The following is a 14,274-nucleotide window of genomic DNA, read 5'->3' as shown; positions in this document are numbered from 1 at the left end:
GGAATTAAAACCTTTTGCAAACATTTTGAAACCATAATATATATATATATATATATATATATATATGTTTATATCCGTATATAAATTATATTTTGCAAAACAAATTTCAATGATTGAAATCGGCTGCCGGCAGTCTTGGTTTCCATCAGAGAGAGTGCATCCCTAATCATTGCCTTTGTCCGACAAAGGGGCTGATCCTATCACTATGATCACCCACTTAGATGAATTCTCAGACTGTCCCAACATACCCAGGTTTTGACCCCCTCTAAGGATCTCACTGATTGGCATATCAAAGACAATCCAATCCGACACCTAGTGCAGTATCATAATCGAGTCTAGGGGTTAGGTGTAACATTCCAGTTTTGCCCACCAATCACCAAGGTCCAGGGCAATATTGGAATGCTAGTCCGGTTCAAGGTTTCAAGTAAACCTACACTACATGTACCTCGGGTCTCACCCTGGCAGCTGAGACAAGCCACCCCAACCAACTTGGCGGCACATCAGTGTCAGCCTTGGTAGGATAAATCTCCCCAGACTTACCCAACGGTTGTGAACATTCTAAACTAACACGAGTATCATATGTGTCCAGTTTAAGGGTATTACACAGAAACACACCTTAATAACATTAATCAAATATGTACTTTGTTCATTTACAATAAATGTCATAAGGTATATCATTCTGATTGGAGCTAAGGGCATACACTGTCTAATAGGAGTAGGGTTTTTGGCCTTCAGTTCCGGTGACCAAAGGTGTAGAGGGCATATTCGATCCCATTCAGGGAAATGAACTATTGTTCCTGTGTGGTTAGTCCAACCAATCTAGGTCTTACAAGTGTTAGGAACCTAGGACTGATAGTTTGAAATCTCCCAATAGCTACACTACGTGGGCAGATTTTATTTTTGAAAACTCCATGTACTGCAGGATGTTGCAAGATTCTGGCCTGCTTAGGCTCATTGACTGTTACACGGGTCTATCTGGTAGGGAAGGTGTGAAGTATGTGGGGCGTTTATTGGAGCACTGTTGTTGCCACACCCACACGTTCGTTGGGGCCTTTGGGGAGTTCACTGTGACAGTTGAAGATGCGGCTGCCTTGTTGGCACTACCCATTGGCAGTGCTTTATCTGCCCACCATCTCCAGCAAATTGAATCTGTTCCGACAGATTACAAGGAGTTGTGCGATGAGCTTTTCCATGAGATCGCGGTGTTCAAGGCACAAGAAGATTGGACTACCTCTTGTGGGAAGATGTCGTTAGATCATTGGTTGGAGTTCTGGTTTGAATCCCACGGTGGATGAGACGTAATAGTGAGAAGCGCAGATAGTCAGTGCCATCTTGTGGCTTTCATTTTGTACGTCGTCTCTCAGTTCCTCTTCCTCGGTCCTCCGGACTATGGTCTGCGTACTTCATTGGTGTCACTTGCTATTTTTGTTGCATCCGGGCATCAACTTCCCTTGGTGATGAGAATAAAATTTGTCATATCTTTATCCCTCAATATTCAGTATTTTACACTTAATTGGTACCTAATTGGACTCATTACTCTTGTATTTCGATTCAGGGCAAGCAAGAAGGCGAATGGAAGAAAACAAGGCTAATCGGATGATTTTGCATAGTTTCGGCACCGATCAGTGATCTGAGAATAACTCTCAATTCCAGACTCCGATTTGGACAATTCAAGAAGCACTAGAAAGATAAGGGAAAGGCCCACAACCTTTATGTTTTGGGTTTTGGAAGAATCGGTCCATATCGAAGACTAATTCAGGCCCAAAGTTGGAGCAATTTCGTAGCAAGGCCCATTTCACAAGCTGAAGCCCATTCCGCAGAAGAGTCTTTAAGCAAGCCCGATTTGTTAAAGAAGCCTAGTTCGAATTCAAGATCCAAGAGTCCCATTAGAATAGAAGTTGAATGTAATCTCAATAAAAGAGTTTTATCAGATTTAAATTCTCAAATTGTAATCCTAGAAAGATAAGAGATAAGAGTTAGGTAGGATAAGTTCAAATTAGACTAGGACTTTCCAGTTTGAGGATAATCTCCTTAAGGGAGTTGGAGAGCAGCCCTCTCCCCAAACCTATATAAAGGGGGGCGGACCAGCACCCAAGGCATCAATTCCTCCAAGAGAGCTTCAGTCTTCAGAGAGAGAAATCGACAACCAAGGAGGAAGAACCAAGAGTTCCCCCCCCCCTTTCTCATCTGGAAGTTGCGATTTCATCATGGAGTGTCTGTAAGTTTTTTATTTCTGGTTCAAGGGTTAGGGAAGCCTTGATTCTGTAACATTGTGAGATTTAATTGATTTTTATTTCAGTTCATTTTTTATGGGTATTCATATGTTTTTTGCGAATTAACTGTGAGGATTATTTTCGTTGATTAAGCAAGAAGGGCCCCTTGCTCATTCAATGGAAATAATTCATGGCCGATTGAACCTCCAGTTTCGTATATGATTGGTAGGTTTGATCAGGGTGGCAACTAACAGAAAATCATATTTTCAAAGACTGCTCCCACTGAAGATCATATTTTCAAAGACTGCTCCCATCTTCAACTGGGAATCGTATTCCCTATTTAGAAAATCATATTTTCAAGAATCAATCTTGAACCATAAACTGAACCAGATCTGAACCAAAAGGAGTGGGAGAGGATTATACCTGATACAGAGAAATACTATCTCCCAATGGAGGTGTTCACGCCCAAGGAAGGATCCAAAGACTGCTCCCACTGAAGATGGCGCAGTGCAGGATAGAGCAGAATCAGCAACGTTCTTCAAAAGAACTTGACCCTTCACAAGAATCAACTGGACGGCTTGTGAGTACAGCTCCAACCAATCTTTTCCCAAAAGATTGAAATCAAGATCCAATCTTGATTGCTCCCAAGAACTGGAGATCGAACAGAAGGAATGGCAATGGCAGGAAGGTGGCGGCAAAAGAGAATTCGCAGTATGCAGGAAATCTCTCAATCTCTCTTTCTTTAAAGAGAAGAATGCTATTGATGTTGTTGTGTTCTTTCAAGGCTGCCGCCCCCTTCCCCTTTTATAATCTTAAAGGGATCAGCTCCTAATTAGATTAGGAGTTGCTAATCCAAATCATATTTCGGTTAGAAGTCCCTTAGTGATAAGGGATAATCCTTATCTTATCTGCAAATCAGATCAGCTGTCTCCAAATCTAATTAGGAGGTTTCCAGATCTAAATCTTATTTAGATCTTGGACTCTCTGAGTGGATTGGGTCTAGGCCCAATCCTTTTAGCTGACCCACTTCAGAATTTGCCCCCTTTAGATGACTGATCAAATCAGCCCAGTTCGAAATGGGCTTAAGGCCCATTAAGGTTATGTACTCAAAAAGCTTCCAAATTGCTGCCCAGTTGGGCTTCCTTGTATGGTGTGGGACCCAAGCATTGATCTACACATCAGCCACATGGGTTCGGCCCAACCTTTTTTACAAGGTCTGGCCGAATACACTATTAAAGACAGTGCACCCCCTGAAACCCATCAAATGGGCTCTACGGGCCCAACACTTACCCTAAGAGGTCCCTGGGCCAAGCCACCTTGTAACACCCAGGGACTGTGGGCAGATGCAAGATTAGCCCATCAGGTATTATCCTCAATAGTCTTACACTTGACCTCTCAGCCCATAATGATCATACATTGCCCGACAAGAGAGGACCTCTCCCTCGGCTGCAAGGAACAGTGTTGCACTCTCCACTCATATGGATCCCGGGAATTAAAACCTTCTTGCAAACATTTTAGAAACCATAATAAATATACTTTTATATCTTATATAAAATATATTTTGCAAAACAAATCTCAATGGTTGAAATCGGCTGCCGGCATTCTTGGTTTCCATCAGTGAGAGTGCATCCCCGATCATTACCTTTGTCCGACAAAGGGGCTGATCCTGTCACTATGATCACCCACTCCGATGAATTCTCGGACTGTCCCAACATACCCAGGTTTTGACCCCCGCTAAGGATCTCACTGATTGGTACATCAAAGATAGCCCAATCCGACACCTAGTGCAGTATCATAATCGAGTCTAGGGGTCGGGTGTAACTTTCCAGTTTTGCCCATCAATCTCCAAGGTCCAGGGCAATACTGGAAATTTGGTCCAGTTCAAAGATTCAATTAATCCTACACTGTATGTTCCTAGGGTCTCACCCTGGCAGCTGAGATAGGCCACCCCAACCGACTTGGTGGCACCACAGTGTCAGCCTTGTCAGGATAGGTCTCCCCAGACCGACCCACTGGCTGTGAACATTCTAAACTAACACAAGTCTCATTAAGAGTCTAGTTTAAGGGTATTACACAGAAACATACCAAGGGAACATGAATCAAATATGTATCTTTATTCATTTACAATAAACTCATAAAGTACATCATTCTAATTGAAGCTAAGGGCATACAAAACTGTCAAACAAAGGGAAGCAACCAAAGAGCTTGTTTTGGTTGTCGACTAATACGAGTAGAGGCTGGCTGTTAGAGCTTGTTAACAGCTATAAAGATATGAACCTATCCTTGCATCGATGATCAATGATAAGGATCAAGGCTGAACTTGTCCCTTCAACCGGAAGCCATCTCCTATCGATTTAATCTTTATTTTCTGCTATTTTCTTATTTTCCTTAGCTTTACAACCCCTCTTAATCCATCCACTTGGAAATAAATCCACCCAATCCCTATGGAGAATGACCTTGCTCATCACTATCTGCAAATTATTAACCCAGAGCAAGACTATTTATCTTTGGTTGGGTTCGGCACCCACCACTTGGCTTCAATGTTCATGGGGTATCTCTATGAGCAATTGGACGACACTGTGCAGCAGTTAGTGGATCTGAGCTGCAAGAGGCGTGTCAGTTACATATGTGTGCCATTTCTATGGATGTATTTGTGCGAGCGATTCGATCTTGCCATCACCTTGTGCTCGCTCCACCGTTTTCGAGTCCCTGTAGCAACCTTACATGGGGAAGGATTCGAAGATAAAATTTTTGAATTTTGCAGAGGGAAGAGGTGGTTGTAGGCCGCTTGTCATAAGAGCTTCAAGATGGCTGAAACCAGTGGGAAGTTGGCTTCATTAGACAGGTTTGAATGGAGGCCTTATGCTCACTCGGTTCGCAATGCCATCCCATTTTGTGTTGGCACTCCTGTTCCTAGCGACGCAGATCAACAATGTGTTATAGATGTCGATAGTCCTATCGCGGGTATAGTGCGGTTAGTCGCGTGTTCTGAGGTGGTGGCCTACCTTGACCACAATGGTGAGGCACAACTGGCTGTCTACTATCCAGATCGGGTGATACGTCAGTTTGGGTATGATGATCTGGGTGGCCAGTTTCTATAGTCCTCGGGAGAGGATATTTTTTGGACTCGGCAGCACAATCGTGCTTTTTCTAGGTGCTCGCATTTGCCGATTGCGGGTTTATTTAGGGTGTTGAGATGTAGGGTTCTATAGTTATCATATCATTGTGCACTATTCATGGGCTTCCAGGAGGTAGTCAGGAAAACCTCTAAGCTTCATCATTCCTTAGCCCCTCTAGAGGGTCACGCCGCCAACTATGGTGCCATCCCAACCCCTACCATGCCACAGTCGTCGGAGAGGGTTGGGGCCAAGTGCAAGAAGGGGCCTCTAGTGTTGGAGGAGGGGTAAAGCAGTCATCCCCCTATTGCGAAGAGGGTTAAGGTCTGTGAGGGTGCCCTGCCCTCCATGGTCCAGTGCGATGCCAGAACCTCCAACTATCGCCTCATTGCATGCGCCTATAGATGGCCAGGGGGCTCTAGCAACAGCTCCTGTGGAATGGGCTACTCCAGTTGTGAAGCCGGCGGAGCTAGCGGTTGTAGTATCCTCTTCTAGGGGAGCTATCATTCAATTTTCGAGCAAGCGAATGAAGAGGAAGACTCCCCCACGCCTAAAGCGAGATCTTGGAAATGATGATTTGGTAAGCTTCTTGTAAGTTGTGCTATGTTTTTCTTTCTAGGTTGTGTTGAAATGAAATTGTGCTAAGCTGGTTTGTCTTTTCGTTTTTGCACCTTGTCGGGAGTGATGGCGATCAGGCTGTCACAGATGCTCCGGTGGTCCCTTTGGAGCAGACGATAGAGGCCCTAGAAGCCTCCTCTGTCGAGTCAGGTTTGGTGAGTACTTAAGCCCATGTCTTAATTGTAGTCAGTTATGTTTATTATATGTTGCAAGGACTAACTATGAAATAGTCTTTTGTTTTGAGGCGGGTCAAGAGGTAAGTCATAGTTGTATTTCGTTGTCTGTTCGTTACATGGCCCATGACCAGTCTCGTTAGGCTGACTGCTTGTATCTGACTTTACCATAGGCTCTCTTCTCTGAATTTCTTGCCGAGGTGCCAGACACGCCTTTCTTCAGGTGTCTAGCCGAGGAGTTGAGGGCAACGCCCCTAGGGTTGAACCCGTGGTTGCTCAAGATGTTGAAGGTGGCCATGACGTCTGTGGCTCTATTGTCCAAGAGATACACCATGCCAATTAGTCGGCTATGGGATTAGAGGCAGCAACACAGCATGTAGAATCTGCCATTGTTGATGATGTTGATGCCTCTGAGTCCCCCGTTGCAACTAGCGGTGCTTCCGAGAATGCTCCTCCACAGCCTGAGGTCAACGACATTGCAGTGCCTGAGGCTTCAGAAGATTTGGAACACCACTAGGGAGATGGAGACATAGAACCAGAGTTTATTTTTTCCCCCAAGGAATCGTCATACGAGGAGGAGCTGGCCCAAATACGACAAGAATTACTGGAGTACTGTGGTAACCACAACCTCCCATTGCTGCACTTTCCGGTGGTGGATCCGGTGTTGGTTTAGGGCAAAAGCATGCAGTACAACATTTCCAGCGTAGTTGCCGAGTTCGCATCAAGTGCGATTCGTGCAGAGTGGTTATCAGAAGGAAGGCTGCACCCCGAGGTCGTAGGTCCTGCTCTAAACACTGCTTCCATGCTAATGAGTCGTGTAATGTTCCATCCGTTAGAGGATTTGTCATGGACTTATTTCGCCTACTGGTTGGAGGCGTGTTGAGCTTTTTCATTGATGGGCTACTTCATGGACTGGATCAAGGAGCATATCGTGGTGTTAGCGCATGCTTCTTGGATGGCTAGTCGGGACATACCTCAAATGGATCTACTCCGGTCCATGAAGGATGTTCGTGGGCGCCAGAGGGTAGTTGAGGCAGCCGTCATCAAAGTCACGAAGAAGCTCGGGGATTTAAGGGAAGAATGTGCATGGTAGGAGTTGATCCTCAAAGACTACAAGGCGGAGTTGGAGAACTTGAAGAAATTTGAAGACACTAGTGGGGTGTTGGATGCTATATCTGCCATTCAGAAGGAGTGGGCCAAACGACCGCTGGCCGTGCTGTGCTGTAATGGAATGTTCCGGGGTAGTCTGATTTGTGTATGATGATAATTTTGTTCAATAACAATATTGTCATATATTGTAAAGAATTCAATTGTGTTTAACCTTGTCAGTCACATTGTGTATTTCTTGTCATATGTGGTAGCGTATATAGCAGTGTGTTAAGGTAATTAAGCAAGGTTACTAGTGTGCTTATAGGGGTTATTAAGTGTGATGTTTGTTATAACTGAGTCTTTTGGCTGGACTCCGTGAGCGATAATCCATAGTTTGGATATGTAGAAAACTTGATCGCGGTATGCTGCTCTCGTGTTTATACTTGTCATGCAATAGAGATGTAGCAGTGGGCGTAAGTTAAGGAATTCCATAGTTGGCTTTATCCTAATTGAAGGTGAGCAGAATGTCGCTTTATTGTGGGTTATTTAGAGATGCCAAGTGTTGTGGGTTGTTGCCTTAATGCAAACAATTGATGAGTTGTGTAGTGGATGCTAACTTTGTCACAATTGTTAGTGCAAGTGTTATAATATTGTCAATGTTGCATGGGTGAAATTTGATCTCCTAGATTTTTCTATGGGAGTGGGTATCTTTGTTTGTGAATTTCGGTGGGGGGTGGTCATGCATTCTGTCAATGAAGCCCCCCGATGATTTCGTGGATGTGTGCCATCCTTGTGCAGGAGTCATGCCAATCTTCCCTGTATCATTCCAATTTTATTGTTAGCTGGGCTCAATCATGGTATGAGTAGGTAGCATAGGTTGGATTTTGATCGCAACATTGTTTGGAGGAACGAAGTTTTGTTTGTTAGCAAAGTTTTATTGTCAATGTAGAGACAAATGAAGTTTATCTTCCATTAGTTCATTGCAATTAGACAGAGTGTATGAAGTTTATCTTCCATTAGTTCTTAGTAGTGTCTTGTTTGTGGCCTCTACCTAACCATTTTCCTAGGGGTAATATGTTGTAGATGTTCCTAATCTTGCCCTATACTGCCCTAGGAGGTCACAGACTTCTTGATTTTTGATGGACAGGTCGTTATCGGTCCGTATCCACATTGGTACCCTGAATCTGTGGACTATGTTTTGTCTCAAAAAGATTGCTATGTTGGCTGCACAGATTCATCGTAGGGGAATGGCTTCTGCCCACTTGGTGAAGTAGTCTGTGGCTACGATGATGAAATAGTACCCCCTAGAAGGTGGATGTTGAAGGGATGAGAGATCCATCCTATGGACGCCCAAAAGATTGCGGAATAAGGGGCGAATTTCAAAAATTTTTCTCTCCCTTCAACTGGGAATCGTATTCCCCATTTAGAAAATCATATTTTCAAGGATCAATTCTGAACCATAAACTGAACCAGATCTGAACCGAAAAAGAAGTGGGAAGGATTATACTTGATACGGAGAAGTAATATCTCCCAACGAAGGTGTTCACGCCCAAGGAAGGATCCAAAGACTACTCCCACTGAAGATGGCACAGTGCAGGTGGAGCAGAATCAGCAGTGTTCTTCTCCAAGAACTCTGCCCTTCGCAAGAATCAGCAAGATGGCACGTGAGCACAGCTTCCTTTCAATCCTTTCTCAAAGGGCTGATGTCAAGATCCAATCTTGACTTCTCCCACAAGTGGAGATTGAACTGGAAAGTAGGGCGGCAAGAACAGGGAGGCGGCAAGAGAGTATTTGCAGGGAGCAGAATTCTCTCTTCTAGATTTCAGCACCTAAGAAACCTGATGATCTGTGTGTATTGTGTCTCTCAAGGCTTCCGCCCCCTTCTTCTTTTATAGTCTTAAAGGGATCAGCTCCTAATCAGATTAGGAGTTGCTAATCCAAATCATATTTGGTTTAGAAGTCCCTTTAAGTGATAAGGGATAATCCTTATCTTATCTGGAGATCAGATCAGCCATCTCCTAATCTGATTAGGAGGTTTCCAGATCTAAATCTTATTTAGATCTTGGACTCTCTAAGTGGATAGGGTCAAAGCCCAATCCTATTAGCTGATCCACTTCAGATTTCGCCCCTTTATTAACTAAATAAGCAGCCCAGTTCGAAATGGGCTTTAGGCCCATTAAGCTTATGTGCTCACTTAACCCTCTTAACTGCTGCCCAGTTGGGCTTCCTTGTATGGCGTGGGACCCAAGCATTGATCTACACATCAGCCACATGGGTTCGGCCCAGCCTTTGTTACAAGGCCTGGCCAAATACACTGTTAAAGACAGTGCACCCCCTGAAACCCATCAAATGGGCTCTACGGGCCCAACACTTACCCTAAGAGGTCCCTGGGCCAAGCCACCTTGTAACACCCAGGGACTGTGGGCAGATGCAAGATTAGCCCATCAGGCATTATCCTCAATGGTCTTACACTTAACCTCTCAGCCCATAATGATCATACACTGCCCGACAAGAGAGGACCTCTCCCTCGGCTGCAAGGAACAGTGTTGCACTCTCCACTTATATGGATCCCGGGAATTAAAACCTTCTTGCAAACATTTTAGAAACCATATATATATATTCTTTTATATCTTATATAAAATATATTTTGCAAAACAAATCTCAACGGTTGAAATCGGCTACCGGCAGTCTTGGTTTCCATCAGTGAGAGTGCATCCCCGATCATTACCTTTGTCCGACAAAGGGGCTGATCCTGTCATTATGATCACCCACTCAGATGAATTCTCGGACTGTCCTAACATACCCAGGTTTTGACCCCCGCTAAGGATCTCACTGATTGGTACATCAAAGATAGCCCAATCCGACACCTAGTGCAGTATCATAATCGAGTCTAGGGGTCGGGTGTAACTTTCCAGTTTTGCCCATCAATCTCCAAGGTCCAGGGCAATACTGGAAATCTGGTCCAGTTCAATGATTCAATTAATCCTACACTGTATGTGCCTAGGGTCTCACCCTGGCAGCTGAGACAAGCCACCCCAACCGACTTGGTGGCACTACAATGTCAGCCTTGTCAGGATAGGTCTCCCCAGACCGACCCACTGGCTGTGAACATTCTAAACTAACACGAGTCTCATTAAGTGTCCAGTTTAAGGGTATTACACAGAAACATACCAAGGGAACATGAATCAAATATGTATCTTTATTCATTTACAATAAACTCATAAAGTACATCATTCTGATTGAAGCTAAGGGCATACAAAACTGTCTAACAGGTGTATCTTTCCAATGAGATCTACCCCCCAAGTGTGAAAGGGCAAGGGTGTGATGACAGGATGCAGGTTGTTGGTAGGCTTGTGGATTCTTTCGCAATGCATTTGGCACTTATGACATCGGCCCACATGCCGCTGTATGTCTTCCACCGTAGTCAGCCAATAGAAACCGAGGTGTAGGATGTGGTTATGTAAAGCGAGCTGGCCTTGGTGGGTTGCAGGTTCAGAACTATGGGCTGCTTCTAGTACGTCATCGATCTCTTCACCGGCTAAGCATCGCAAAGGTTTTCCTGCGTGCAATTTTCTGTACAACACTCCATCTTGGAGATAGAACCTCTTGACCTTAGATAGTAGCTTTCTCCTTAGTGCAATGTCAATGGCAGAGTGTGTTCCCACATGTATTCTATATACATTCGTCTCCAATCCTCTTCACAAATTGCTAAACATTCTTTGTCATCTGTCTAGGGGATGCATTTGTTGCATTCTCTTTGTACCTTAGCAGAGTCCCACTTCATTGCGGGCTAGTAATTCCCTAACCTCTACAGTTTGCGGAATAGGGTAATTGTAACATCCCCGCAACTGGCCTTATGAACTTCATTCAACACCGATTCCGCCTTTGACTTACCCAGGCAACTTGTCCTTATGTCGTTTGATTCTCTGTGGTACAACACCCCATTCACTAGTTAGAACTTTGCGATTAACCTGATGTCTTGTGTCCCTATGGCCTGAATTTTTTTCCTATACATTACTTCATACCTCCAATCGTCTGCTGCTATTTGTTCCTCATTTTCCACTCGGTCCCGTAGGGTGAAAGTTGATTGTTTGTCAACCGATTGGATGGTAATCTCTATTGGCTCTAGGCTGGCTTGTATCTTTGATCCTAAGGTAGCTAATGCATCAACAAACCTATTTTTGGCTCTATTCTGGTGTTTGAAGTCTACATCCATGTTGCGGATTAGCTTCTGGATCAGTGTCCTGTATGGTAGGATGGTTAGCTCTTTCATCGTTGTGCTTCCATCAAGCTACCCGATTACTAGTTTGGCATCACCCATTACTTTTATTTTCTTTGCGCCAGCTTCTATTGCTTTGATCAGGCCAAGGACCAATGCTTCATATTCTTCTCTATTGTGGGAATAGGGGAACTGAAGCTTAAAGGAGTAGGCGGAGGTTTGTCCATCAGGCGAGGTTAGGGTTACTCTAGCGCCGGCCGATGTGGTCATGCTATTCCCTTCGAAGGTAAAGACCTATTCTCTACTTTTGGCTAGGGAAACCATGGGTGTTTCTCCAGGATCCTCATCTAATATAGGAAAGTCAATGCTCGATGGGAAAGTGGCCAGTAGATTTGCTATAGCTTGACGCTTAATAATTCTAGGCTATGTACTCTATCACATACTCATTGAGTTACATCATCCATTTGATGAGTCTGCTAGAAAGAGGAGGTCTATCCATGAAGAACTTAATTGGGTGATTTCGTGTGATGAGCCCCACCTTTTGCCCTAGGATGTAGTGCCTAAATTTCTGTGTAGAAAACACTAGGGCCAAGCATTGTTGCTCCATGTGGGAATAATTCTTCTCCATTGGTTTGAGGGTCCTACTAGTATAATATATGGGGAGTTCCGCTTTGCCCTCATCCTCTTGTGCTAGTAGGCATCCTATGGCCTATGTCCTTGTTGCGTTGTATATTCTGAATTCTTTCCCGTCTTTGGTTGGTGACATCATCAGTGCCCTAGCCAGTGTTGCCTTTAGTTGCTCAAAAGTATTTTGATACTCCTGAGTCCATCTGAATTCACCAGATTTATGGACTAATTTCATCAACAGTAGAGCTGTGTGCGCGAGGTCGGGGATGAACCTTCTTAAATATGAGATCTTTCCTAGGAATGTTTTTAACTGGGACTCGTTTGTTGGTGGTGAAAGATCTAAGATGGCTTTGACCTTGCTTTCATCTGGGTGTATCCCGGTTTGATCTACTCGGTAGCCTAGGAACTTTCTGGACTGTACCCCAAATGCCCACTTTAGTGGGTTCAATCTTAACTTGAATTCTTTGCATCTCGTGAACACCTTTCTTAAAACCTCTGAGTGTTCTTCTCTTCTCCTTGCTTTGACAACTACGTCATCCATGTAACACTCTATTTCCTTGTGGATCATGTCGTGGAAGACACTAGTAATCGATCTCTGGTATGTGGCTCTGGCATTCTTCAAGCTGAAGGGCATCATCTTGTAATAGAAGTTCCCTATGGGTGTCCGGAAGGCTATGTGGGGTGCATCTGCGGGATCCATGAGGATTTGGTTGTATCCACTATAGGCATCTAGGAAGGAGAAGAGTTCATGTCCCGTGGTTGAGTCTATCAATACCTCCATAATGGGAAGAGGGAACTCGACTTTCGAGCAAGCTTTGTTTAGGTCCCTAAAATCGATGCAACATCTGCGATAAGGCGGAGTTAGTATTTGGGTGTTGTACTATTGTTAAGGAACTAGGCGGGAAGGTACGAACCTCAACTGTCTGTTCTTCTTCTTTGCAAGGACCACATTAGCGAGCCAATGAGGATGCACTATAGGTTTGATGAAGCCTACTTTCAATAGTCGTTTGACTCCCTCTTTGATCTTTAGAGTTATTTCTAGCTTAAAGATCCTTTGCGGCTACTTCACTGGCCGGAATTTGGGATCTAGCATAAGGAGTGGTGGACAGGTTCTAAATCTAGTCCCAACATCTGGTCATATGACCAGGCAAATACACAAAATTCTACGAGAAAGATGCGTGTTAGGCTGATTTTGGGCTTTAAAGTTTCTGCGATAGGGGTACTTCTATACCTTTTAAAAGTGCAATGAGTTTTCTTCTATCCTCAACTGCTAGCTTAGAGGATATGTATAAAGGTCTTTTGTTTGTTCGTCAGTTGCTAGGTTAATCTCCTCCAACAGTTCCTCGACCGTGTCGATGGAATCCGTCATGCACCTCGGAGGTACTCTGACCTCATCGCAGTATTCCAATGTATCTTCTTTCGACTCTTGAGGTTGTTCAAGTTATTATTTGTCTCAAATTCTGAGAATTTCATGTCTATATGGGTCTATGTTTCAAATGTTATACCTTTGTGCCATGTTCGATGGTTGGATCATTGCTTGATGGTGTGACTGTAGCGACATCGATTTGTAGTGTGGTGAAATGGTACTAGTTGAGACATTACTTAGAGTCTTCCGTTAGAGAAATGTAGTGATTTTCGTGGCAATTAAAATATGTATTTGATTTGAAAAACATCAATAATAGTTTAAGGTTGAACCCCCTTTTTTTTGGAAATTAAACTTCATCATTTTTTTAGTATATGTTGCGATAAGGCTATGTTGAATAAGCTATAATATCATACCTCGGAAATCGCTTTCTAGGATGCGAGTGGTTCATCGTCCTTGTGGTTCTCAAGAATGGTGTAATACTCCTTCCCATCATCCCCCATCATCCGAACGCATCTGCTTCTCTTCCGATGTTCCAATGTTCCCATAGGTTCACCCTCAGGTGGGTGTGGTAGCTTCGTTCCCTCGACCTTGGCTATCCTTGTTTCGTCATCTTCTGCTAACTCCGTGAAGTAGATGGCGCCTTGGAGGTGCATCTTGGACTTATCGAATGGGGCCCTGGTGGCTGGGATCCTTATCGATCTCCCTCGATATCTGGCTTTGATGCATTGGTGGTACATTGAGGGGATGAGAGCAAGATCGTGGATCAGTGGGCGCCCCAAGAGGGCATGATAGTAGGTCCTTCCTGGGATTACCTGGAACTCTTGCATTATGGTAAATGGCCCGATTGCAACTT

General features: G+C 44.1%; 1 non-coding gene across 1 annotated transcript; it reads right to left on the bottom strand.

The window, feature by feature from the left end:
* Positions 1-7,964: 7,964 nt before the first annotated feature.
* Positions 7,965-8,063, bottom strand: LOC148790420 (U6 spliceosomal RNA). The gene has a single exon (XR_016079058.1). It is a non-coding gene; the product is annotated as a U6 spliceosomal RNA (small nuclear RNA).
* Between the last annotated feature and the right edge of the window lie 6,211 nt (positions 8,064-14,274).

This window comes from Nelumbo nucifera, chromosome 7 (assembly GCF_055504915.1).
Source record: "Nelumbo nucifera cultivar China Antique chromosome 7, China Antique-T2T, whole genome shotgun sequence".
NCBI lineage: Eukaryota > Viridiplantae > Streptophyta > Magnoliopsida > Proteales > Nelumbonaceae > Nelumbo > Nelumbo nucifera.
Note: the sequence above shows the minus strand (reverse complement) of the source record. Positions and strands in the feature narration are given on the sequence as shown.